Source organism: Dreissena polymorpha, chromosome 16 (assembly GCF_020536995.1).
Source record: "Dreissena polymorpha isolate Duluth1 chromosome 16, UMN_Dpol_1.0, whole genome shotgun sequence".
Classification (NCBI taxonomy): domain Eukaryota; kingdom Metazoa; phylum Mollusca; class Bivalvia; order Myida; family Dreissenidae; genus Dreissena; species Dreissena polymorpha.
The window spans coordinates 8,064,751-8,092,722 of record NC_068370.1 but is presented as its reverse complement, the minus strand read 5'-3'; the positions used below and the strand labels follow the sequence as shown (position 1 = coordinate 8,092,722).

The 27,972-nt window shown below is 33.1% G+C and overlaps 1 long non-coding RNA gene across 1 annotated transcript; it reads right to left on the bottom strand.

The window, feature by feature from the left end:
* Positions 1-13,280: 13,280 nt before the first annotated feature.
* On the bottom strand, positions 13,281-15,682 carry LOC127862606 (uncharacterized). The gene is made up of 3 exons (XR_008040702.1): positions 15,201-15,682; positions 13,765-13,949; positions 13,281-13,349 (listed from the first exon to the last, which is right to left on the bottom strand). It is a non-coding gene; the product is annotated as an uncharacterized LOC127862606 (long non-coding RNA).
* Positions 15,683-27,972: the final 12,290 nt, after the last annotated feature.

The window sequence follows — 27,972 nt, the reverse complement described above, 5'->3', positions numbered from 1 at the left end:
TAATTATGAAATAAGGTCAATGTTCAATGAAGGGAAAACACTGCTACAATGTACCATCAAACACAGCAATCCATGACGGAACATGATCTCGATTGGGTTTACATTGTGTACCAGCTTTCCATGGTTTTCCATTTAACGCAAATTCCAGATAAACTTTTAAGCCGAGTTTTAATGGTTTTTTCCCTGGCCGGCGTTCCACGTTTTCTTCATATTTCTTTGGGACAGGCATTCAACGCTTAATTATTGATCGATCCTAAAAGTTTGCCTCCCGAAACGATATTCAGTGTTAACTTCCTGACTGGCGTTCCAGTTTGCTTCATGTACAGCATTGTGACATAACGGTATATTCATATTGTTTATTCTTATGATAGAAATTTAAGTACAGATAGATTTAATAATAGGGAAATATTTTAATAATATGTTTGAGTAATTAATTAGTAACTGTTATAATTACTGATATGTAAGAAAATGTTGAAAGGTTATTTACATCAATATTCTATCTTATACGTAAACAGAAGTTAAAAGTTTAAAGTTATCAAACTATTTGAGAGTTCATCTTGTAAAGTAGCTGTATGTTGCGGGTATTAAGGAATTAACATAACAGATGTCTTCGGATGGGGTATGTAATGAAGTTTGAAAAATTGATTATGGAAGTATGGTTTCATTTCTCCAATGTAGTTCAATTATCGGGAACATCTGTTGACATGGTCTTAGTATGATTAACAATTTGGCTCGTAGGTCAACATTACTTCAAACCAATACATAATTCAGATATGATAATTATATAAGGGTAATTCCAATTTCCCAAGGTACATAACAGAAACAAGTTCGGATTGAATGTGTATCGGGGTTTACATAATTGATTATATAAGTGTTAGGTTTCATATTACCAATGTGGTTTGTCCATAGAGAACATCTGGTTACATGATCAAGTATGCTTAATGAAATTATCTGCACATGGTCATCACAAACTGTGACATATGGTAGATGCATGAGCGATCCATCCAATCAAGAACGGTTATTCGAAGGGGTGGGTTTAGTAAATCAGGGATAGAGTAACAGTCAACCAATCAAGAATGGGATAAGAAATATCTAAACTTTATGTTTATTTTCCTCAGAATAAAATGCTGTGGTGTTGTTGTAAGAAGGGGATTCTGCTGTTAGATTTGGAAAAGAACTTTGAGAGTTGTCACGTCTTCTTGACGTGGTGGCCATGTTGGCCGCCGCGCTGTAAAATTGTATTTCACGAACAATAGTAAGCGTTGTGTTAGAATATATTCAACAGAAATAAATCACGATGAAAACGGAAATGAACTTTGTTTGTGACTGTGTGTTCCCTACGAACAATGTGTAATTACGCTACAGCATATCTAGTTTGCTTCCTTTCCAGCGCTCCAGATTTCATTCTTATCGACGTTCAAGGACTAATGTCTAATGAGTTTCCAGGTTAATTCTTTACCGGCCTGCAATTTTATTCATAAATTAAATTCATTGTTTTCTCTATATTTGCTAATTCTTACTGATCCCTTTAGGCCGCTTAATATAGTGCATATCAATATTTAAAATACCAGCTAGTATGAACAGCTAATGTAATGGAGTAAATGACAGGGGACTCGACTGCAATACAATTAGTTAATGTTCTATACGCTCGCAAATGTGATGACTGTTCCATAACATATTCATCTGGATTTATGACAGGAACTGAACTGCAATAGAAGATTTAATTGTTCTATACGTTCCTGTTCCAAAAGTTAAAATAATGTCTAAGCTGCATCTTTCTGTTACGACATTACTGTCCATGATCGTTCAGACTGTATGAACACAAATAACCTTTTCGCTGCACAGGATCGTAAAAACAATACCTTAACCTTAATCCGTTTGAATTATCGTTGCGTTGTACATATTACATCACTTAGGATAACGCACGCATACACACCCGAATAGCGCAAACTTACATTAGATTTACGATATATAGTTAATATAGATTTCCGGATAAACATAAAGGTATTGCAGGTCGGGCTACAAAGACCTCGTGAAGAGGCAAGTAGGACCTGAAAATACACTCTGATATTTAAACATACATATAGGTATTGTGCAATTAAAATATAAAATTGTGAAATGTGAAACGCCAGGAATATATAGGCATTTGTGAATATAAACGCTGTAAGAGGGTTTAATATGGCATATGTAGCATTTTATACCACGAATATGGCAATGATGATTACATATTGGTCCGAAATTCGTATGAAACCCGGAAGCAAGACATAACGTTTACAAGGAGTTATGTACAATTTAAATGCTTTGAGGTTTTCAATTCAATTTTCAAAACGACATTTATATGAACACGTTTTAATGTACAATTTATAAACGATGTATTGGTGATTATAATTACTTTTTCTTAAGTATCTTTTTTCAAACAAATTCACCTGAAGGTTGACAACATATTGGAAACGACTTTGATACATTGTCGTTGTGTGCACAGCAGAATCAATGACTTCTACATACATCAAATTGTAATTCTACCCATTTCTAGAATTGCTCTTTCTTAAAACGTCTTTAGAAAAAAGTTTGATTAAACATTCAAACATTTAAACAACAAAATAATGAACACGTTTATTTCAATAAGAAGCAAAAAGCACAACTGAAAATATGCATACACATTCAGATTTAAATATAAATAAAACTCACGAATATACATAATTTATGGTATTGGCATAAAGGCAAACACATATACTTCTGTTGCAGAAATTGTCATCAAACAATGTGTTCGTTTCATCAATAAATAATTCAAGCGAAATATATATGGAATACAATAGAAAGCATCACCAAGTATAAGTAAATATAACTTTTTTTGTAATGGGAAGGAATCAATATAATATGATCAATACTCAAAATGTGCAGTTTACTCAATTTCCATACGTTTAAATTAAACTGTGCAAATAAAATCAGTTAAGCTGATTAAAAATATCTCCCAACCAACGTATGACAACATCAAATACAACTGGAACATAAACCTGCAACAATAAAACCGAAACGAAACTTTAAGTTTATTATTTCACGTCCAGGTCTATCATATGTGATGTGTACACGACAACTATTCACGTCCAGTTTAAATCAACTCATGATTCTTTCACACTTCCATTCAATGATTTTTGTACACCTTTTAGACAGAAATACAATATGAACTTATACATCGGCCCAATCAATCTATTAAAACACGATTAAATGGACAAACTGTTTGGTGGATACTTCCGAACACTGTCTGGATATCATTTAAAGTAAGCAACAAAACGTTGTATGCATTCCCCATACGTGATGATCTGTCATATAGACGTACAATCGGTAACACTGACACCCGCAACTAATCGTTTACATATACCTTATATTTATTGAAAAGTTGTTTTTTTGATTGCCATTCAATTTCATGGAAACAATTTTATTGCATTTGTAAACGTTATAAATATCTCTCGAATATTGAAAGCAAATTTAGTTTGTATCTTATTGTTCGTCAACAATTACATCGATCTATGAATGTCAGTGGGTGATATTACCATGCAATTAGACCCATTTATGGATGGGTGTTCACATCAATTATTGTTTGCAAAGAAATGCGCGTCCCATTTGCACACAGCTGTTTTGTTTGCATTACTCGAGTCCTTTGTGTGCTTGTATCCGTTGAACAGTGTGCAGATATGTGTCGCTTGATCGAACTGTGCAGTCATACACTCTGGTTCCGTCTGTCGCAGGCAAATTGTCGCGCACACGATGTCGCTTACTACCTTGAAGACTGTACTGACTGGAGGATTGATCATGGCGATATCAGTGAAAACACTGAAGTCTAAAACACACACAGCGATATACGTTATGAGCAGGACATGCATATTACTAGTATATACTTGTTTTAACTCAGAATAGAAGTCTTTGGTATTCTAGACCCCAGCTCGTTTGAACAGACTTGATCAATTATTCGGTAATCTCCTGCTAATATGTTTGTGTTATATGACCTAACTAACGAAAATCCAAACCCGTATATTGACTTAATGCATGACTATCAAACAAATACATGTACTAAAATTGTGTATAACTCATTACAAATATCAACTAGAAGAACGGACACTAATTTATGATACATTTATCTGTGACCACATTCTTACATGGTGGCCTTGGTACTTTAACTTGGACCTCGCATAGTTTCAGGGCTTCTTTCTGTTGAGTCGCTTTTATCTTTACATATCTGTAAGGGCTTTTCTTAGAGGGTCTCCACGTGGCGGGGCTGGGTGAAGATGCACCCTCTGTCTCGTACGTCCCATGTGTAAGACCCATTGATATTTAATAGGATTGAACTTAAAAATAAATGAGATTAGTACCATAATTAAGATATAAATACTGAAGTTTCAAACATAATGTCTATATCATAGATATGTATTATACGTTTTTAGCATTAGTAATTTTATGAATATTTCAGTTTTTCTTCGGATTTTATTAATCTTTAGCTATATACATATATAATACCTTCTTACAAATATGTAATATACAACGTTTAAATAGGACATCATCCTAACTATTCAATACTTCAGAAAGTATTTCTCAGAAACAGATCCCTTGTTTGCACCCGAAACAGATGTGTTTAACATTTAAAGAAATAATTTCATTTAACAAAACCAACACGCTTGTAAATGAACACAACCCATTCAAATTGATTAAGAGTGTGTCTTAAAGCACAGGTCGAGATGTGTGTGCACGTGCACAGTTTCTCGCCGTATTTATGTTATAGAGATAACTTAAACAAAATAACAACAACATGTCTCTTTTTAGACGTTCTAAAAGCATTGAAAATATTATGAAGATGGTATAATAAGAACCAGTTAATTATAATAGTAAATGAACAATGTGGGAATATCGAATACCTATCACACTAAGAATATAATATCATGATGGAAATTCCCGTTTCAAAAGTTTGTTTGACACCGTATACAATTCAAAACAAACAACAAGATAATGGATGACAATAAAAAAAATAAATAAATCTGCAAGCAGTACTTTTTACTCAAGAATTATGTAGTCATAAAGACAGCGCTATTGAGCAGTACTTTGTTGTTTATGCATTACTTTTTACCATAGAAGTTCACACGATCTCAAACAGACTCTGACCTTAACATCGGTATAGAACACTCATGCGCTTTTTCGGCATAGCTATTTAATCCAGTTTGCACCTTAAATGACATCTACATAACGCCAGAGGCACGTATAAATACGTTGGAATATGTTTTAGGCTGATTCGGGAGAAATCCCCTGAAATTTGGCTGCATCACTTTGTGCACGAATAAATACGTTCGAATATGTTTAGGCTGATTCGAGAAAAATGCCCTTAAATTTGGCTGTATCACTTTGTCAGTGCACAGCGTAAAGGATGTAACACTGTGCAATGTACGGAATTCCGATCTTCTCTCTGCATTTTCAAATGACACATAGACACAAATTGTGGCCCAGTTACAATTACGCGTTAAAATTCATCTCGCAGAATTTCAGGTTCTGTACTCGGCCACTAAATCGTCAGGGAAAGACATACTTGACTATCGATTAACAAAGTGTTGCTTTCAAGATGAGGAAAAAACAACACACGCAGATAATGAATGACCTATGCTGAGCAAAAATACCACGTCATTAATACGCAGCAGATAGTGGACTATTTTAATCATTCATAAACATTCTCTTCCGCGACACATATAATGCAAACATTGTGTATTGATTATTTTCTATATAAGCTCCGTCCAAAAATATTCCATTTAAAACGATATTCAAAAAATGTTTTCATTTGTGAATGAATATAGTTGAAGAACTCAAATCTCTTGCACAAATTAAACAACTCTGTGTTCCCTTTTGTGCTTTCGCTGTTTTGCAGTTCAATTTATTGATTAAACACGAAAACACGACAAGAGGACGATAGTAAAAATCGTTTTGCATGCTCGCGAAAGAGATCTTAAAACGTCTTAACGCACCGCATCGTGATTTCGCGTTGTCTCAATTTAACTCAACTATTGAATATGTGAGAACACGATGCGATATTGCGACAATCTGTTCGCGTTCTCGCCCAGAATCTGCAAAACCTCCCAAATTAATATCGCATCATAGTCTTTCGTTGTCGAATGGTAATCATTTAACATCGCATATTGATTTCGCACATTCAACCGTTGAATTTCACAAGCAAAATTTCCATTTCATGGTTCCATTTAATCCACAAGCCATTTTAATTTCTCGTGATCTCGCGCTTATGCATCGTTATCTCTTGTTCTCGATTCGTGATTTCGCCACGTCGCCTCGAATGCTCGCGTTCACGTCCATGCAATCGCGGTGACGACACTACGGAACAAGAAGTTGACCAGACGCCATTGTTGTTTAGAGGCTAACATATACAACACGAGTTGCACTAACGCACGATACACTCGGTATGCTGATCTTATAACCGTAATACAGTTAAACTATCACTGTATTTATGTCTTTGTCAATAACACAACAATTTAATTGAAAAATACGTCTTAACATATATATTATAAAGGTTTTTAAAATGACGTTAAAACATAATATCGCATATTCCGAGCTTATGCTCAATACAGATAGATCGAATGTTTTGTTTTGGCGCTTTTTTGCTCGGCTTTGAAATTAAGATTAAGATGGTATGTCCTAAAAACAAATGACCAAGATGTTCTCTCATAATTTCTCGGAACCAATTATAGACAAATACAGCTTGTCACACAAATGACACAGTTTGTTTAATACAATTAAGGACTTATGTAGCAAGTTCATACAAACGTTTCCTATTTGGTGTGGCCAGTTTTGACTGTAGTAGAATGGTTTTAAATTACTGTGTAGATGACCACTTAACAATGTTGTATACCAAATACTGCATTGTGGGTTTAGAGGTCTTAATTAACTTTGGTATATCAGTATATAATAAATGAGATCTCTTGTATATTGTCTGTTTTAGTTTCAACAACTGTTATAGAGGGAAACACATAGTGACCGTAGGAACCTTGCGGTTTCAGAGAAAAAAAATGTAAAATATGTTTGCTTTATTCTTCGTTGTGTGGATGTTGTTTCGAATTCTGCTGTTTTGTACTGCTTTTGCAATTGGTTAGCTGCCTTTAATAAAGGACCAACACATTGTATATAATAAGAATGCAGCTCTGCTCCAGCAGCTGGCGTTACACTTCTTTATATTATAAGGCTATATTAAACTTAAGATTCTTAGTGTATTTTTCACGTGACATATACTATTTTGTGTTTTCAGAAGAAATCCTCAGCTCATTTTGTTTATAAATAATCATCAGCGTATAGAATGTTAAACGTTAAAGCAGGATCATATCTTTACAAATGTTTGATGCTAGACGTTTATCATCGCATATGCACAGCTCCAAATCATATACAAAGCCCGCAAGTTTGGATGTAGGACTTTTTATGGCTACGTGGAAAAGTGTGCATTCAGGCAAGTTTCCCCCTTCCGGAAATATGTGCAAAGTACGATTCATAAAATACAGTAATATAGGAATTTCACATGAAGCTTAAATCGGTACTTATTTCATTACATATTTTACTTGCAGACTGTTGTTAAACAAAACTTTAAAAATTGATATCCTCAACTGGAGAAAATGATAGAAATGATGTAAAACTTAAATGCGGCAATTAATATTAAACGTATTCACATACAAATCTGTTATAGGCTATTAAATGTAAAACTGGCAACACATTCAATGTCACTCTACTCTCAAGTTGGTCGTTTTCCTTTATACATTAGTAAATACCTATGAATTGTAAAATATTCTTTTAACTACAACAAAATAAACAATGAAACTGTATACTAACAACTGTCATTACAGATAGGATTAACAGATGTACGGTTGTTTCCTGAGTCAGTAATAAGCGACAGCGTTATCACTTTGTTAACAAAAACTAGACTCAGAGATCGGTTGGCATCTGAATAAAAAGTTAATGTTGATTCATCAACTTCATTACTACTTTATAAAGAACTTAAACCTGTATTTGTTACATATTTGTATCTAGATAGAAACATCATTTCTAAAATATGTATTTCGTCATATACGCTGAAAATTGAAACTCGCAGACATTATAACAAAATTGGAAATTACAGAATGTTTAGTTATGTAATCTTAACGAGTAAGAAGACGAAATTCACTGTATACATAAATGCCTATTTTATTTAGAAGAAAGATCCAAATGCATATCAACACACTTCGCAATAAGACCAAGTATGCATCATTATTGTAATATTTTAATAGTTATAAAACAAGGACATATAGGAAGTTAAAAAGTTACTGTATAACATGCTTTAAGAAAAAAGATTTTAATTGTATTTTTCCATAACACAACGTTTATTCAGGTCATGTATGTACCGTTTAATATGAAATTAATGTACTTGTTCAGTGTACAATGAAATGTATGTTCTTTGTTTCTTTTTCCTATTTGCACTCATTTTTGTTAATATGTGGGTATATACTTCATCGATTGTTCATATGAACACACAAAACTCTCACGCATAGTGAATTATTATTTTAATTACTCATTTTGTTAACGCATGTATGAATGTCTTACACTGTGGATCACGATGAGCTGTAATATGCTAAAGTGAACAAAATATTTGATGTGTTCCGTTCTTAAATCAATACCACCACAGTTTCAATCAAAATGCAATTAACATACATATTTTAAAATGTAAATCGTCATTTATTTAAATATTGGATTTGTTATTATGGTTCAATCATGGATGAGAATAATTGATTTATTAATTCAGGGGATATGAGTCGGTTGGATCGTACATAACTATTTGCATCTATCACCAATTTACATAGCCCTAAATAAAAAACTGAAGCGGAGGCATACCAACCATATGATTGTTTTATAGATCTAATGATGCATGGAACTGACATAACACAACATAAAAATGAAAATTCCGCCTATATAACACATTTCTGAATCCGTCACATCTGTTCTCAAAATATACAACTGCAACAAGACAAAACATAACCATATGTGCTTATGAATATATTAATACAATTAAGTTAATTACCTGCGCTTCCATGTACACGAACTGCGTCTATATTCATCCAGAGAGTCGCTACAAGAAGGATTTTTTAGTAAAGCAGGAATTCGTCTGAAATACATAAAAAAACAACTTTTGCATTGGATACCGTTGAACCATCTATACACACACGTAAACATATTTATCAGAACACACTCACTCTAAAAACTGCTTCCCAACCACGTACAAAATTCTCATGTACTAATATACCCAACAGTTTAACGCACACAAAAACCGAAACAGTAAGAGTGACGATCTTACCAGTTGTGGAGAAAATATTCCGTTAGTTATCAAAGCGGTTGCTGATGTTCTGCCCCATATTTTTATCCACCAGCCTCCAGAGCACTCAGCATCTATATCTTTCACTTGGTCACTCGTATACTCGTGTATATCTATCTTAGACACCGAGACTGCCTCGGCAAAGTTTACCTTAAATCATCGAAAAGTTATGCATTGTTATTTAGCAAATCTGTATGTTCCTACTATAGACACAAAACAAATAGAGAAATCCTAAACGCATGTATTTAAATAATATAATGTTCAAACAAGCACAAATATCAGTCACGCATATTCAAAGGCATTATGCTTGTAAATCTGATAATGGCATAGTTTCGTGGCATTACGTAAATTATTAGTGTATGTTTGTCGTTAGGATTTAACTTTGTGACTCGACGTAAAGAACATTTTTAGAACATCTTTTTGTTTGTTTTTCTTGGGATCAATTACTTTATTTGAATTATGAAAGTGTTATATTAGAATATTGCATGAATGTGCGTTTTCCGCCCCGAACTATTTTGAATAAGCACCATTTTAAAAGTTAAATATAATGTTTATACCAGTTTGTATTTTGATCGTCATAATAGTCTGTATAATAGTCGGTAAGTACACGTCTTAAACATTATAAATAGAATACAAGCGTCAACATAAAGCATCTACATATCGTTATGTTACTACTTATTGCAACGATACCGGTATTCATATGTGTTGCTTCGAACTACACCGAGTTATGTAAAATGTTTTAGCTTACCTAAATTCCAAGTCTGGGCCAGCATTTGCAACAGATGTCACCCATTGTGATATAGTTTCTGAAACTTATAAGTACAGATATATGCAGATAGGATCGATAGTTACAAAAGTTACATAAACAACAGACAATGGTAACGGTTTTTTTTATCATACGACTTGATATTCATACTTATATCATTCGGAAATTATAACAGAAAAATGCAAACCATGTATCGACACTTCCTCTATGAGGTAAGAATCGTTCAGATCCGACTCCCATACTGATCTGCCGGATGCTGTCATTGAACACGTGGTTGTGTCGCCATCCACGGAAAGCGATGCAATTGACCCGCCAGATGTGTCCGTCTGGGTCGCAGGCTTGCCAAGTGCCACATTCGAAACTGCGATTAGAGTCTAGTTTGATTCATAGGAGATCACAATGTTTAAGGTTCCCGCATTGCGTTATTAAACACAGTATATTGTGGTAAAACGTGATTATTTGATATGATTAAGAACATTATACATAATAATTTAATGCAAACATCCATAGATATATCTGCATTCGTTAATCAATAATGGTCTCCGTAGAAACCGCTGATAGGTAGATTCAAACCAAAATGTGTATGTATTACTAAAATACACTTCATAAATCGTATATTTTATGGCATCTTGTTTACCCGTATAAAACAGTCCTTTAACGCAAGTATCACACTAAATGTCTCCAGTACTTAGCATACAATGGTAAAAATGTAAACTTATTTACATCAAGTGCAATATTTAACGGTATAGGGTATTAAACTTATGTGATTATCGAACCAACGGCTACTACCCAGCTGTTTAATTGACGTTGGTCTCATAATAACTGCTCACGGTCATATACTTCATATCCAGCATAGTAATCATCGTTTGCTCGATATTCGCGTAAGCTTGAATACCCAATACCCAACTGAGTATGAATCACAGTGTTGGCATTCATTTAAGATCAGATACCTCATACACAGTTGGAACTCAACTTTGGCTCGATATTTGCGAAACTTCGAATATCATATATTACTATCAGCCAGGCATTCAATGTACCCTATGGTTTTCTTCGATATTCGCCCTAGTGTATATACCCATACCGAATTCCGTATAGGCTTGAATAACCGGTATCCAGCTTGAGCATTCAAACTCGTATTGATGCTCCGTATGGTTGTGTCTGTTATTTGCTAAAACTTAATATTATAAATGTGTCTTTATCTTTACTTGATAATCGTTAAAAAAAACATACTACTTAATAAACATAAGACGCGTCCACGTTTTCTCCACATTTGCTGCGAGTGTTATACCCAATCATCAGCTAGTTTTTCGACTGTAGTTCGTCATTTTCTTTGGTTAATATTAAAAATACACAGCCGAGCAATCGACGTAATATTTAGCTCGATATATGCTGATGGTCTAATACCCCAAATAAACATTTTACGTTTGTTCGGTATTGCATTCGCAATACCCGAACCAAATTAACCAGAAAACGATGTAGACAAGCACACAGCCGTATATCGATTTTGACTCGCCGACAACCTTTATTTCTCAAGATTCAACGTTCACATGACTGTAGTTTGATACATTTAAGGAAATGCTTTTTTATTCAACGCGTGACCAGGCTTAGTAATTTTAAAAGGAATAAATCTATCATTTATATCAGTACAGTAAGTAGGAGTTTACATCAGTCAACATTTTATGGCAAGTCATTTAACTCGAAAGCAACTCATCATGTTTTGCAGCAATTGTTAAGATTCAACATAAAAACGATATGATACGAATGTGAACGTCATATAAATAAGTCAATAAATCCTTAACCTATTGAACTTGATATGTTTCAAATACATGTAGTATTTTCGTCTTGGTAAATTTTAATTGGCGTCTGTAATCTTTGTGAAGGCTTTTACATGCTAATAACGGATTTTTAATAGTTTAATGGTCTATAATCGCCACTCTTTGTAATGCTTTCTAAAAATAAACCACAATAAAACCTGACAATTTGTAAACACTAAACAGTTTTGGCAGTTCCTTTGTCGTATTTTGTATTATTCAGCAAAGCTTTATTTGAAATCTGTATTGTTTATGAATTCGAATGGATTGCCTATTACTTTTACATTTAATCTATACAACAACCCGATGGCTTTAAAACTTTACATTATCTCAAATTGTATAGCTGTTTTTGATCAAAAGAACAAAAGTCCTTCATGAATATTTTATCACCGTTTTTACTGTTGTTTAGATAGAGCTATTTGTATAATGCGATGTGGATACATCGCGCGGCTTAAAATAGTTACACTTACTCAACATGGGTCAGTGCAGTTGGCACATGGCTAATCAAGTAAAATAAGCTTAACCAAATACAAATCTTTGTCAGCACTCCAGTTTAATATACTATATTATTATGCCACGACAGCGCATTTACGTTGGAGACGCTGACATGATATTTTAAAGTGTTATCGGATACCCATCCGATAACATTTTTAAGCTCCGCCCATCAATATCCGTTTTAAAACTCCGCCCATATTTGGTTTACTCAATGATTTTTTTTAGCGTTCCATGTTTTAGCCCCGCCCATTCTGAGAACTACTTTTTTGTAGGCGTGGTATGTCGCTCCTTTGATTTAAATGGAAACAAACAGCGATTCATATTTTATTCAGAAGTTATAACATTAATAAACAATAAGTTGTTTTTGTTTAAACAAAACTAACACTTTATTAAGTATATATCTATAGGGAAATATAAATTAAATGAGCATTAATCAATCGAAAAAAATTAAACAAATACAAATGTGCACCGCTAGCCTACCATTCATTGGCTGCAGATGAACACAATTTAAAACAGTAATGATAAACATTTAAAACGTAACACAAATATACTTAACACGTTTTAAATAAAATATGACAGATTTGATAAAGTTAAAGAAGAATTTATGACAAATATTCACTAAACATCTCGTCTAAGATTATATAAAAAAAATTAACTAATACTTTACAAATGCTTTCCTTTTTTGTGTCATTCTTATAAAAAGCAAGGCAAACAGGTGAATAGCATACACACAGAATTAACATTGACACAGTAAAATAATTAATACTTGATTGAGATGCTTTGCTAATGCCTGCCATGCCTAATAATACATGACAATTTCACTATTTTTAAGTGTCTGAAATCAAACTTTCACACAAAAAATGATTCTATCTCCACAACCAAACAGGAAATTTGTGTGGTCAACCTGAAAATAAAATAAAGATTCCTTTAGAAGAAAAAACATCATCAAACATTCATTGCATAACTGCTTTAACCCTTTCAGTGCTTGAACCGAATTTTGAAGGCCTTTGCAAACAGTTTGGATCCAGATGAGACGCCACAAAACGTGGCGTCTCATCTGGATCCAAACTGTTTGCTATTCTGATAGTAATCTTTGAAAAAAAATGAAGAAAATGCTTATTTTACAAATTCAGCAGACGACATTTTAGCAGACGACAAATTTCCCAGCATGCAAAGGGTTAAAAATAAAAATCCAGATATATAATTTGCATTAAAATTGAAACTTTATAAATATAGTGACATATAGATTTATGACATGTTCAGATAAAACAATTACATAAATACTCTCAAAAATAAATTTGTCGACAAAAAAGTATTACCTTTCCGACAAATTAATTAGATGGGTTGATGTGAAGCTGTGCCGGGATGCAGTTGGGGGGGGGGATATCTCGAGTTGGTTGAGAGGCAGAGAAAAACTCGGACAAGTGCAACTGACAAGGGTAGAACTGTGCCGCCAAGAATTTTGGTAGATATCATCACCCATGGAATGTGTGGTCGCAACTTTCTGCCATTAAAAGAAAAACATTTCATATTATAATAAAATAAAACAAATCCAACAGGAGATAACATTTCAAAATAGAGTGTTTTAATAACATTTTTATGGCACAACTTGAACAAATTGCAACTTTAATAGACACAATATTATTAATACAAAATGAAAATGTATAAACTCCACTTTATGTAAAAATAATTAAGAATTTCTTTCAACTTAAAATATTTTTATTATGGACTCGGGGCTTTTTTTGCTTATTAAGGGAATATGTGTTTGTTTTCCTAATTTGAGAAATTTGCGACTCAAATTTTCACAATTTAAAAAAGTTCGGGACTCAAATTTACACAATTTAAAAAAAGTTTGCAACTCATTTTTCACAATGTTGATCTGTGGGCGACACAATTTTGAACAGTTTTCGACACATGTTTTCAAAAAAGTTGCACAGCGCGCAACTCATTTGTTCACAGTTTTCAACAGTGATTTTTTTTATGAACAGTGCGTGACTCAATTTGTTCACAATTTTGAACAGTGTGCAACTCATTTTTTAAAATTGTGAACAGTGCGCGACTCATTTTTCCACCATGTTGAATAAACAGTGCGCGACTCCTTTTTTTTCCAAATTTTGAACAGTGCGCGACTCATTTTTACAAATTTTGAACAATGCGCAACTCATGTGTTTTCACAATTTAAGAGTTTGTGACTTATTTTTTTGTAATTTTGAATGAACAGTGCCCCACAAAATTGTCCCCCATTTTTGAACAGTGCGCAAATGATTATTCCAAATTTTGTACAGCACGTGACATGATGTTTTCACAATTTTGAACAGTGCGCAACTCATTTTTCCACAATTTTGAATGAACAGTGCATGACTTATTTTTTTTGCAAAAATTTGAACAGTGAGCAACTCATTTTACAAATTTTGTACAGCGTGTGACTCATTTTTTCAAAATTTAATTTATGAAAAGTGTGCGACTCATTTTTCCACAATTTTGAAATCATAATGAACAGTGGGCAACTAATGTTTCCCACAATTTTGAACAGTGCGCGACTCATTTTTTCAAATATTGGTACAGTGCGTGTCTCATTTTTTCACAATTTCGAACAGTGCGCAACTCATTTTTCCACAATTTTGAATAAACAGTTCGCGACAGTAGAACAACTGGCACTGATCATTGGTTCATCAGCATGAGAATGGGTGTAAAAAAATGGCACAAATAATGAAACATGTGTGTTTAAGCATGCATACATAACAATAGAACTTACCAACCACTCGGCCAGGAAACATATGGTGCAGAAGCTGCGGGATTCAGCATGCTCTCCCACTGATATTATGCAGATCCGTGGTCAAACTGGCAGTCAACTTATGTTGTGATTTCCCAATTGTGAAGATATTAACCTCAGCAATCTCCAAACACAAACATGTTCATTTATTGTCAGTCAAACAGCAATTAATCCATCATGTCACCCTGACAGTCTCAAAACACGATGCAAAACCAAAGCATTTTCGTTTCGTCTAACACACAGCTGGTAACGTCGCTGAATATTGCACAAAAGCAGCTTCATTATGAAGTTCCAGCGACTCGAAATACACGTTCCCCACCCACTTTGATTTCGCACGTGAAGACCTGCCTGTTTTTTGGGGAAAACTGTGAACATCTCACAACTAAACGTATATTACGGAGATGGACAAGTTGAAAAATAAATCACTCTTATCACTTCCAAATTGCACACTACGTTTAAATCCCGTTCCATTTGATTATTGTATTCATTGTTTGAAATTTTCACTCTACACATTCGCTTTGAAAATAGCGGTTGGTGTGTACTCTTGGAAGTACATGTCGAATGTGTTATTGTAAAATATATATGGTATTGTGTTTTAAGTGCAGAAATTGTTCTTTTAAGTTTCGATTTCTCGCTTTAGTTTTTGTATTATGTGCGTTTAAATTTGATTGATTGTTGCTTACTTTCGAACTATTTTTTTATGTGTAAATATATATGCATAGACGCTAGCAGATGTAATCAGGTTGCTACTAATTTGCATATTTATCAATGAATTTAGCGGTTGTTTGTTTTTGTTTGTTTCGTGAATATTTTCTTATTTACTTTAAAATGTGGCATAATAAATAGAATATATGGTTGGTGACTTTTGATATCATGTGATATAAGACTCGTCCGATATGGCGTGTGAAAAGGCTCGGCAAGCCTCGCCTTTTCCTACGCCATATCAGACTCGTCTTATATCACATGATATCAAAAGTCACCAACCATATATTCTCTATTTAGCGTTCTTTGTTTTAAAGAAAGATGATACAACTGCTGCTGTAAGGAAAACATTTTTTCAGCGGTTCAAGCTCTATGAAGAATGTCGTAATAACTGTGTTAATAACGACCAGAGCAACCACCCGGTAGCAATAACGTAATCTGACGTCGCTTTTATCAAATATTTACTGTACAAAGACAAGATTGTCGGACTAGGAACGATTGTATCAGGAAAGGTATTAAGTTATGGAACAATTTTTAACATAGCAAGATTATCTGAACATGTGACAACATTGTGCGAAAGATGTTGGCATACTATCACATCTCAATGCGTACGGAAATATTCCCGCAGATAATTCAGCGATTTGAAATCGGAGAACGTCATTTCGTGGAAACTGTCCGCACTACCTGGCTAAGTTTCTATACTAAGTTGCAATTTGCTGTATTCAACACGCGTGTGATCACCAGTGCAGCCGATAATTCCCGACTTGTAACTTTAAAAAAAGGCCCTAAAGTAATTTATGATATCGACGTCAACAGATATTCGGTCCTATAGGAACAATGGAAGTTATTTAATTGACAGTGCTTGTGTTATGTGATGTATGATTTTAAAGCACATTTGTAAAAAAACATGTATAGAAGCAATATGTTTAATGTGGAGAATGTATACATGTATGATGAAAAATAATAAATAAGCACAATTGTCCTCGAAGTATTTTACCTCATGCCGTAAAGGCACTATAAATTGTTTCGATTAATTGACTAGTTGCCGACACATTTTGTTTATTTCCTGTTTGTATACAAAACAGACACGAGTGCACATAAGAAATTATGAATAATCTCATATCATGTTTGATTGAATATAATAGCAAACTTTGAAACTCGCACACTTATTAAATAATTGTTCGTACCAATAGCTTCATTAAAACACAACCTGTAAACATGAAATGATCAAAACTGTATATTCGTCTTCGAACGGTCAATTAAAATCATAGAGGGCTTAAATCGGTTTTAGGGCTAGCCGTAATTCATATTTAGCCAATAATTTATCATAGACAAAGATCGAAAATAAACACACGAATGCAGAAACGTAATGCGTGAACAAATTCTACAATATGATTATAAAGATTTTAGCGCCTTTACTTACGGAAATATATAATAAAGATAAAGGGTTGGATTTCAAAATTAGCATTCAATAAACATACAATACCACCTACACAACGATATTTAAGCAACACACTAACCAATAAGGTATGTTTCTTACTGAATTTGCCAAAACCAAAAAAAAGAGACTAAGAACGATCGTAAATAAGTTTCATCCGCATAAACAAAAAGCTATACTGCTCACACGTTCTGAAGTTAGCTATAGTATAAACGACACATACATTACAGATTAGTTTCTAAATGATGAGGCATTTTTAATAAACTGTTCGTTACTAGCAACATGTTTATAACTTCATAACAAGGAAAACTTGGGTATCTGCTATATCCTTACAAAGTATCGTTTATTGTTCACAAATTATTGTCGACTTGTGTGTTTGCTATGAAAATGCGGTTACGAAGACGACGTTCCATGGCGCTTCGTTGACGAAGAATTGGCAGATGAAGATGAACGTAAAGAGAGTTTACGCTTACTAACCCGTGTTACTTAAAAATATTATAAAGTGAAACTGGTTATTTATTAATAAATAAACATAAACCTGGACCTTTCATAACATTTAAAAAAAATAGTAAATTTGTAAGACGATAATTAATGCCCAAAATGCTGCACAAATGGCGTATTCAAGTCTTCCAAACGAGACCAGTATGAGTCCAATTATCGTCCGGCGAACCTGGATCCTGCATTTGTCCATGGTTTCTGTTGAGCTTTTCAATCGTCCGCTCTCTATTATTGCAAAAATATAATGCGTAATAAATTTAGAAACTAGCTTACATCTTTTCCATGACTAATTTTCGATACATTTTTGTTCAGAAATTAGCATTTCTAGGATGACAATCTCTATAGAATAGTAAATGACGTCTAAACAATGCGTTCACGTTTAAATTTTTTTCTATAATAGGTTCATCAGTATACAGGCTATTTACTCAAGACCACGAACAGTATGCCATTGTTAAATCAAAACAAATCGGTTTATAACACTGTTAATAGAAACCCAAGTCTATTATAAAATGCATAATAGAAATTGACATGTAATTAATGATTTTTTCAATAAAATATAGTAATTTAAACAACCATGAAAAACAGCGAATAAAGTTATGGAATTTTTTTCAGACGATTGTTTATTGAAAAATTAAATTTTTGAAACATGAGTATCATGCGAAATAGGAAAGCGTAGATATTATATATTATTACGCTTGAGAATGGAGCAAGTCTTTATATTTAAGAATACATTTACATACATTTATCGACAATGCGGTATGAGGTTTCAAACACGATTACATGCATTTCAGTGAATGCTATGACAATATTCGCCAAGGTTATTTCATGTATTTCAGTCTATGCTATGTCAATATTCGCCAAGGTTTCATGCTAATCTTAGCAGATATATTACACAACGATATCCCATTACTCTTTTTATGAATAACACGCATTTAGCATAAAACTCTGAATTAAAAAAGCGATCACCCTCTGTGTCCAAATGTGCACGATTGCACTTTGTATAACATAACCGAAACTGTGTATGCTTGTTATATGTATTTTAAATGATAATTTATGCAAAATATTCAGAAGTATTATTACTGTCAGTATTATTATTAATATAATCAATATTAGAACTAGAGGTAGCATTAGTTGTTGTTTTTATTGTATTGCTTTTTTGTGTTGTTTTTGTTTGTGTTTTTGTCGATCTTATAATCATGATGTAATGTTGGTAACTTTTTATGTGTGTTCGTGTCGTTCAGTTCGTTGGTCATTGTGCTGGTCATTTTTCATAATTGTGATCAGGTTTTATTTTGCTGCTTTTTATTTAGTTGAATAAGAGAAGTATCTTTAAGAGGATTAAAGTTAAAAGGTTTCTGAACATGTCGTCATTGCTATACTTATAAATTATGTCGCACTTCGTAGCTGGTTTGTTTCGAATAAGTGAGTGCTTCTTACAAGATAATGAATTACTAGTCAAAATGGCAGAGAATAACGAAGCTAACTTAGACATATAGCAATTTTATGTTCTCGTGAATGTGTAACGTCGTTTTATTTGTTTTCCAATATGCCTATACAAACGTGTACTCGGCTTCCTTGTCAGACCCGCTTGAAGCTGTTGTATATAGCACATATATCATAGCTGTTCCCTGAAACGTTCGTACGTTTTTTTTATACAGCAGATAAAAGAGTTATTTGAAACTTTCGGTGAATATTTGTGAATCTTTCTTTACGATAACAAATTACTGTGACGTATGAAAATATATAGAAAAATCTGGAAAACATATCATCGATTACACGGAAAAAAGTATATAACGATCATAACAGTTAAAGATACGCTTTTCATTTATAATGTATGAGATGTGCAGCGGTAGCGATATAACTTTTGCTCATAAAGGATATGGGTTTATGTACGTTTAAATTGCCCCACACATGAAATCAAACTATCCAAACCATATGGTTTAGTTTACAAATACACATATAATTTCTATTTTTTTCTCAAATACAAACACATGTAAACAAACCCTTTGACCTCAGTAGACGTATACGAATAAAAGAGTCCACTCTAGATAGAGAAAAGAAAAAGCTGTCAAGCCTTAACAATGTTAAAAATAATTAAACAGTAACATTACATTGGAATATTGTTTCTTGAACAAAAACTTTTATGTTTGTTTTTCATCGACGTACTATCAGTTTGTAGTACATGTATATTATTCTATATCTCTATGAACATTATTTATATAATGGAGACTCTGTGGACAAGTAGAGAGTTTGCCTGTCAAATTTGTCGTGTGTCGTTATAAAATATTGTAAATATTTTCATCTTGCTGTTCAACACTTTCGTTCAAATGTTAATTCAATTGTTTTAATGAAAGTGACATATATTGGATATAGCACAATGACGCCAAAGCATTCGTAAATCATATGTACATTTGAAAAGATTGTCGATGCTTCTGAAGATTATTTATTCAGATACAATAAAGCCAAACTGTTGTGGTAGAACTGATCAAAATCAACGACGATATCAACATAGCTCATATTACTATTTCACTTATATAATGTATGTAACATACATTCTCGATTTATCTATTTATAAAGAATTTCCAATCTCTTCGCATCATTCTCTGGCCATTTTGACGTCATTGTGTGATAATAAACATGTAGTTGAAACAGGTTTAACGTCATACCCAAGTTTATTGGTCGTCTTACACAAGTACATACATGAGGGACAAAAGTAATATTAACTTGGATTTTCGATATTCGTTTGTGAATTGTTGTAACGGCTTTTTATTGCACTTGATGATCAAGTTGTGAGTGCTAATAGTGTAATAATGTTTGAAAGAGTATCGGATCCGCGAGGCATACACAGACAAAGACTATATATACTTCCAGAGTTATTAGCCTTTGTTTTGTGCATGCGAACATTATCTTTTCATAAGCAATAAAAGGGAAATATTAAAATACCTCGTTGTATCATTATACTCCTTCTATTTCCTAAGTATTGTGTGGGGCATTGCCTCTGTAATATGTGTTGTTATTGTGCACACGTTTTTATTTCCTGTTCAAAGTATAACTTGAAACGTTATATGCATGTTAAAATCACACTGTTCTGGCAAACGGCATTAACAGTTACAGCTATCGTGTTTGATAGATTTAATTTACGTTTGCATATATACATTTTTGTTTACTTGCGTTCATGTGTGCGAGTGTGTATGCATTCGAGCATCCTCTACGCCGCCAGATTCAACAGTTAAACGTTATATGGTACTTTTGGCTTTTAACTTAAATCATGCATGAAAACATGCATAGTATAACTAATCGTTTTAAAGTATCGTCATATTAATATAACTTTCCCCGTAAAAATCAGTGAAAAATACCTGTGTGGATTTACTGTAGGAAGATTCCATATCAAAACGTGATAATGCATGAAACCATTTTGGGATCAAGTATTCCAAATGAACATGATTAAAAAACATGAACTTGCGTCAGTCTACTATTAAGGTTGATTAAATTTCATGTCGAATCAAGTAAAATGATTAAATATGACCACTTTCTTTATCGTGCAGATTTGTAAAGGAATTTGGACAACATAAGGCATTTTGGTCGTGCCCAGCGACATTTAATGTTGACATCATTTTACTATGCACGCACGCAGCTCTACTTTATTATCGTGTACTTGTTGTTTTTCAGAACAGCAAGAAAAACAAAGAATGCCAGTTGATATCAGCAAATCAATTTTTAACGCTAAATCAACGCAAACATGCAGTATGTAACGAATATTATCATAAAAGCATTTATTATATAATTAACCTACATCATTTCTACTAAAGAAAATTATAACGATGGTCCCGATTCAAAATGCCGAACCTACATATGTTGGCATTTCGCGGTTTTGATACTGTGCAAAGCGGGAAATCAATTCGCAAATACCTCCACAATATCGAACTAGTTAACCAATCGCAACAGATAAAAAAGTCATGTGATGTAATGACGAACCGCAATTGATTGAAGGCAAAATGACGAAGCTGAGAAGAGTACCTTCGGCATTTTACGCGCTAATTAATATATTAAAGTATCAATATAGCAATGTATTTCTTAAAGTTTAATTGACGAAACGTAAACTTTTGCGTATAGAATAATTCAATGATGTACATTTTCATAACATTGATGAACGCAAAAAAGATCAAAATAATATAAAATGTTGAGGCCTTAACTAAGCAACTTGTGGCCACATCTAAAAGCTTGTTCATACAACTTTTTAAGTTGAGGTCTAAACATAGTAAGTTGTGTCTTCAACTTAATAACTTCTGGCCGCCAGTTACTAAGTTGACACCACAACTAAATAAGTTGTGGGAATAATTAACTAAAATTGGACAGCAACATAGTTTAAACAATCATATAGGCCGTTTCATCTTTACCGTTTTATCACAGTTAGTACCCTTATACTCGTAATATTGTGTTTTCAGATTCGCGCGCCGGTTTGAGCACTATTTCTGTAAGCTATGGATCCCGTGATTGAGTCCCATGTCATAGAACTTGCTTTGTGAACGACTGGGTTCAGGGTACCATCCCCGGTCTGAGCACTAGTAACGTAAGCGTCGGATCCCGGTTTCGAGTCCGGAAGCACTTGCTTCATAAGAGAGTGGTACATGGTGTTTGTATTCGAACCCGGGACCCTTCGTGTACAGGGCAATGTATCTGACCGGGGCTCGATCCCGGGAACCATCGCTTACCTGGAGAGTGCTAGATTTTGGACGGTCACTGGATTCGAATCACGGTATGAGCAATAGTCATTAAAGCTTATAAGTTTTCGACGGTCCCGGGGTTCGAATCACGGTACGAGCAATAGCCAAGAAAGCTGTGGGTCTCTATATAGAGCCTCGGTTTGAAGACTTACCCTATAAGCGACGGCTTGAATTCCAATGTGAGAATTTGCACAAATAGTGACAGGTCCCGGGTTCGAGCCCAAGTCTGAGTACTAGCCCTGGAAGCTATGGATTTCGGGTGTAAGCCTGTGTCTCCCCACATGCCCAATAAGAAAAGGATCCCGGTTGCGAACCTCAGTCTGAGCGTTCGCACCGAAAGCTACAGGTTCACACAGGGACTCCAACCAAACAGCCGTCGTTAACATCCCAGCCACCGAACATTATCCACATAAGTAAGATAAACAAATACGAGTTTATCAACTTACAACACAGATTTGCCCTTTTGTTTGCGTTATAACGTCGAAATCGTTGTTAATCGGGAGTTGTTTATCGGCAATTTCGAGTCCTGCTCTATGTCGATCAGATTCTCAAGGTGAATACAGTTCTCGGTTTCAGGTATTCGGTAACTTTTAGGCGCGGAACCAATAGTCGGATTCAATAGCGTAAGGTGAATGACGGATCATCGTACACGATTGAAATAAACATTCAAACATAACGATTATATTAGTGTATAGTGTGAAGAAAAAGACAAATCTGTGTTGGAGATACATACACTATATATATATATATATATATATATATATATATATATATATATATATATATATATATATATATTTATTTATTTATTTATATATATATATATATATCTTTTTTTGTTTATGACATATTGATAGTGTGAAAGTGCCTTGGTCACGCGCCAAACACCTGTGGGGTGAACAGGTAAGGAGACAAACCGAAAACACGTTCTGCACCTCAGATCGCCGAAATCGCAAAATGTACTGTTCGTGTCAATTCAAATGTACGTATACACTTATATATTCATTGATTGATATACTTATCATTCTAGTTTTTTTGACATCCGTATCTTAATTTTGTCTTGCCATATAATTTCGCGACTCTTAACTTTTCATCAGTAAAAAATTATAAATGCCGATAATAGCTGTCTGCTTATAAAACTGTGCCTGTTGCTTTATTCAATTGATACCCAACATTTATTCCGTTGATGTAAAGTTTGTCATTTATTCATAATCAGTATTTATGTTTGTATGTTTGATAAATTGATTGATATTCTTCTGTCACTGTCACACTTAACTTTCAGTTTCAGGTAACATTTGTTTTTACAGCCATTTAATATCAGTTTCGTGTAAATTTCTTAATTTTTCTATATAAAAAAAAATGCTGATTTGAACTGTTTCTAGTTTTAATATATTTTCTTTAAAGTACTGTATGGGAATGCTGTGATTGGTCATATCAATGTTGTGTTGTTTATTTTTCCAATGTCCACTGACAAAACTAATTAACAGAGTTGTTCCTCGGATACAGCACTCCTTCGAGATCAAAGATTTTTTGCCCAAAATATAGAGTTTATCTATTTAGCAAGTGCCTTATTCGTCTGCTTGTTTGAGATTCTGATTTCATTTTCAGTTATTTAATATTATAATATTAAGGCATCTAACTGTTTATGATTGAATCGTGTGAAATGAAATTGCTTGCATTATTTTTTTTAACTAATATTTAGAATGAGTGTAATCTTAATTATTGTTTGGAATATAAACAGTGTAACTTGTTTTTTTAAATAGATAATTGTTACTGTAATGTATTTTCTTTTAAATTGAAGAATTCATTGCATTTTCCGCGTTGATTTTAAGTCTATCTGAGCTTGTATTTGTATTGCAATATGGTTCAAATGCACAGCAAAAGTAATAGGTGCTTCGATAATGTTCTTAAACTATTAACTAAAGAAACAAAGAAGAAATAGATTACATGTGGTAGAAATAATTGTGGTAAAAAGGGACAATTCTCAAAATAAGCAATCTCTATGTCACAATTTTTTTAGAATTGTCTGCAAAAAACTCCTACAATTCAATTTTTGTTTGGTAATTAGTTAAAGAGGTCTTTACAAGCAAACAACTGGTATGTTGTTCAATAAATCCTATATTACAATCTTAAATAAGACTCATTCAAATAAGCACTCAAAACACGGAGTTTTGTTCGAAATTGAAAAAGTTATCATTTGAAACATATGCATCACCTATGGTATGAGCTCTTAATAATGTAATTTAATGTATAATAAGACTTAACAACAGTGTTGTTAACGGGAAAATTATATGCTACTTTCAACTGTATTTTGTTATGAATGTAACATAGGTGGGTTCAATATGATAAATATATGTTCTTTTGAAAAAAAAAACATGCAAATAACATAGCTAAAAAAATAAGTGCAAGGCGAAGGATATTTTTATTCAATGGTTGAACCATTAAAAGGGTTTTAAACAGTATTTAATACTGGTAAAATGTTTGCAGAGAATAGTTTGACAAAAAAAAACCAATTACCTATATTACCTATATTACCAACTTACATTAAGAAAATAGTAAAAAAAAAACATAAGAAGAGAAATATACTTATAAAATATTTATTTTAAAAATGTGACATCCCAGTTTGTCAAAAAAATGGCACTCAGAATTCTTTAAAATTGACTGCATAATGTTGATGCACTCTTGTTTAATCTAACTAAGGAAATACATATTAGATTGCGCCAGTAACATTTGTATCAAAATGATGCAAGGAAGATCATTCGGAGAAGTCAAAAGTGACACAATTGCAAAATGGTTGCATCGAAATGCAGGATTCTGCTTTAATTTAAATATCTGTGTAATACCTATTCATATTAAATGTCAAAACATGATACAAATTCAAAAATGAATGACATAAACATAGTGTGACTAAAGTTTAAACAGTTTATCTTTTATTGAACATTAGAAGCCCTACAAAGCAAAATAAAATTAAAACAGATGAACAAGTATGTGTCTGGTTCGTTTGTTATTATATTTACTCATGTCTCCCTTAATGTCATAACAAATCATAACGCATAATATAAATATTCTTTTTTTCACAAGTATTGTGTAAATACTGCGTTCATTTTATATAACAATATGTAATTCATCATGTTATAGTTACTGTTCTTATATGAAACATTTTATTGATTAATGCTATACATTCTTATATTCAAACTTAATCTAGTTTGTATGTAAAAGGCTGTTAATTTTGTACAATCGTTGAAAATTAGAAATGTACAATTTTGTATGTAGACAAGTTTATTTATGTACCGTTCCAATCAAGAAGCTGTACATAAAATGAATTGTATATATATATATATACGTGTAATTCAATATAAAGAAGTGAAACTCCAGCTGTTGGAGTAGTATTGAACTCTCATTATACACAATAAGTTGGCCCTTTATTTAAGGCAAGGCAAGTGACCAATTGCCAAAACAGCACAAAACAGCACAACACAGCACAACACAGCACAATACAAAACAACATACATAACACATAAATGAATAAACCTGGGGTCACCGGCTTGGAACGGTCAATGCAAAGCATTGGGGGTTTAAACCGGTTTTAGAGCGCTCAACCTGACACCTGGCCCAGCAATTTTCATGATACATTAAGTGAAAACAAATTTTAACCTCATAGCATTGCGACTCAAATTAGACAATAATAAAAGGGAATTAAAACGCATTCAATTTAATTACCATTTAATTACTCAATGGTAGGAAAGAGACCAGAGCAACAGAGCTACAACTTTTTGAGGAACGATGAAATGTAACTACGAACAAGTGTCAATTACATTCCTTCTTTGGAGAAAAAGATTTAGGAATATAGCACCATAAAGTTAATAATTCAGATCATCATCGCGCAAATACAGGAAGAAGCAGCAATAATGGGTGTAAAAGTTCCATAGTACATTGCTTGGTTGTTTATGTGACTCCAAAAAAATAAATAAATACATAAATTAATCAAACAAGAAACGCTTGTCAGATAGAAAATAAAATGAATACTGAACGCTATAAACCCAATGACCTATGCATGTAGATTACAAATGTGAAAGTTGGTCATATGACTTCTTCAGGGGTGTATACATATATGAGTTAACGATTCTGCAGTGCGAATGCACAATAGAACCATTGTCTTGTAAAAACCTGCAGCCACAGGAAACAACTTCACGCTGATTTATGCCATGCGCTTAAGACTGGCGCCCGCGGTGTTTGTGATATCGATGAAATTGTTAAAATTGAGGTAAACTTTTTCGCATTCAGTCCTGTTTTTATAGTTATGTGTTGTCTTATTTTTTGTATTTATTTATTTACGCATATTAAAATTGTATTATAGACAGACGCCCGTAAAATTCATGATTCGATGTGCGATGTGGGTCTAAATGTAGTTTTCATGCAGATTTGTTCATACGACACAAATACACAATTATGTTCAACAGTGAAAAATGCCCATACTATCACTATAAAGATTCCAAATTTTAAAAGAAAGATATAGTGAATCGAAAACCAACAAACACGTGTTTTTAAGTACGTTAGCATCATATACTTTTGTTAAAAACGAGTTATTTAAATTGAAAAGTTTAATATAAACATTTTCTTTAACATATTTTACTTCGCGAACAAGCTTCAACACATCTCCATAAAATGGTGGATGGGAAATTCCATTAGTAAAATGCTATTTTAAAGAAACGTTATATTTTGAAATTAAATCACCATACTTTGAGTGAAATTAAGCGAATTTAATTCTAGGTTATGATACAAAAAACCTTGGTTTAGCAATTTCTTCGTTAATATAAGATTACGATCATTAAAATCTTTAATACATGAACATGCTCTGGCATAACGTTATACAAAACTAATATTTTTAATTCATATTGCTATATATGCTATGCTTGTATGTAGGTAATATTCTACATAGAAACCAAATTTCGCACACATTAATCAAATACTCCCATGTTCATCTTGTTTCAAAATGATGTAATCCTTTACTAAATGACAAATTTTAAGCGGATGCAGATGGCAAATGAAATTAAACTAAATGAGGTCATCCTCTAATACCTACTTATTACTCGTTTAAATACGCCTCGTGCCATCAAATATTGGAGACTAAAACGATTGAGTCCAATATGTATATTGCAAGAGTCTCACTTTGTGTTTGTCCATAATTACACTGATTTTAACAATAATTTATATTGACATATTTCAAGAGTCTACAAAAAATCATTGTCACAATTAAGTAGCATAAACTCCGTTATCTAGATTAGAATGTAGAATTAAAATGTAAGTGTTTTTTGTTGATTGTCCTTTGGTAATTAACTTTTTTTAGAAAATTTCTGACTCTGCTGATAAAATTGTGACATTCAAAGATGCA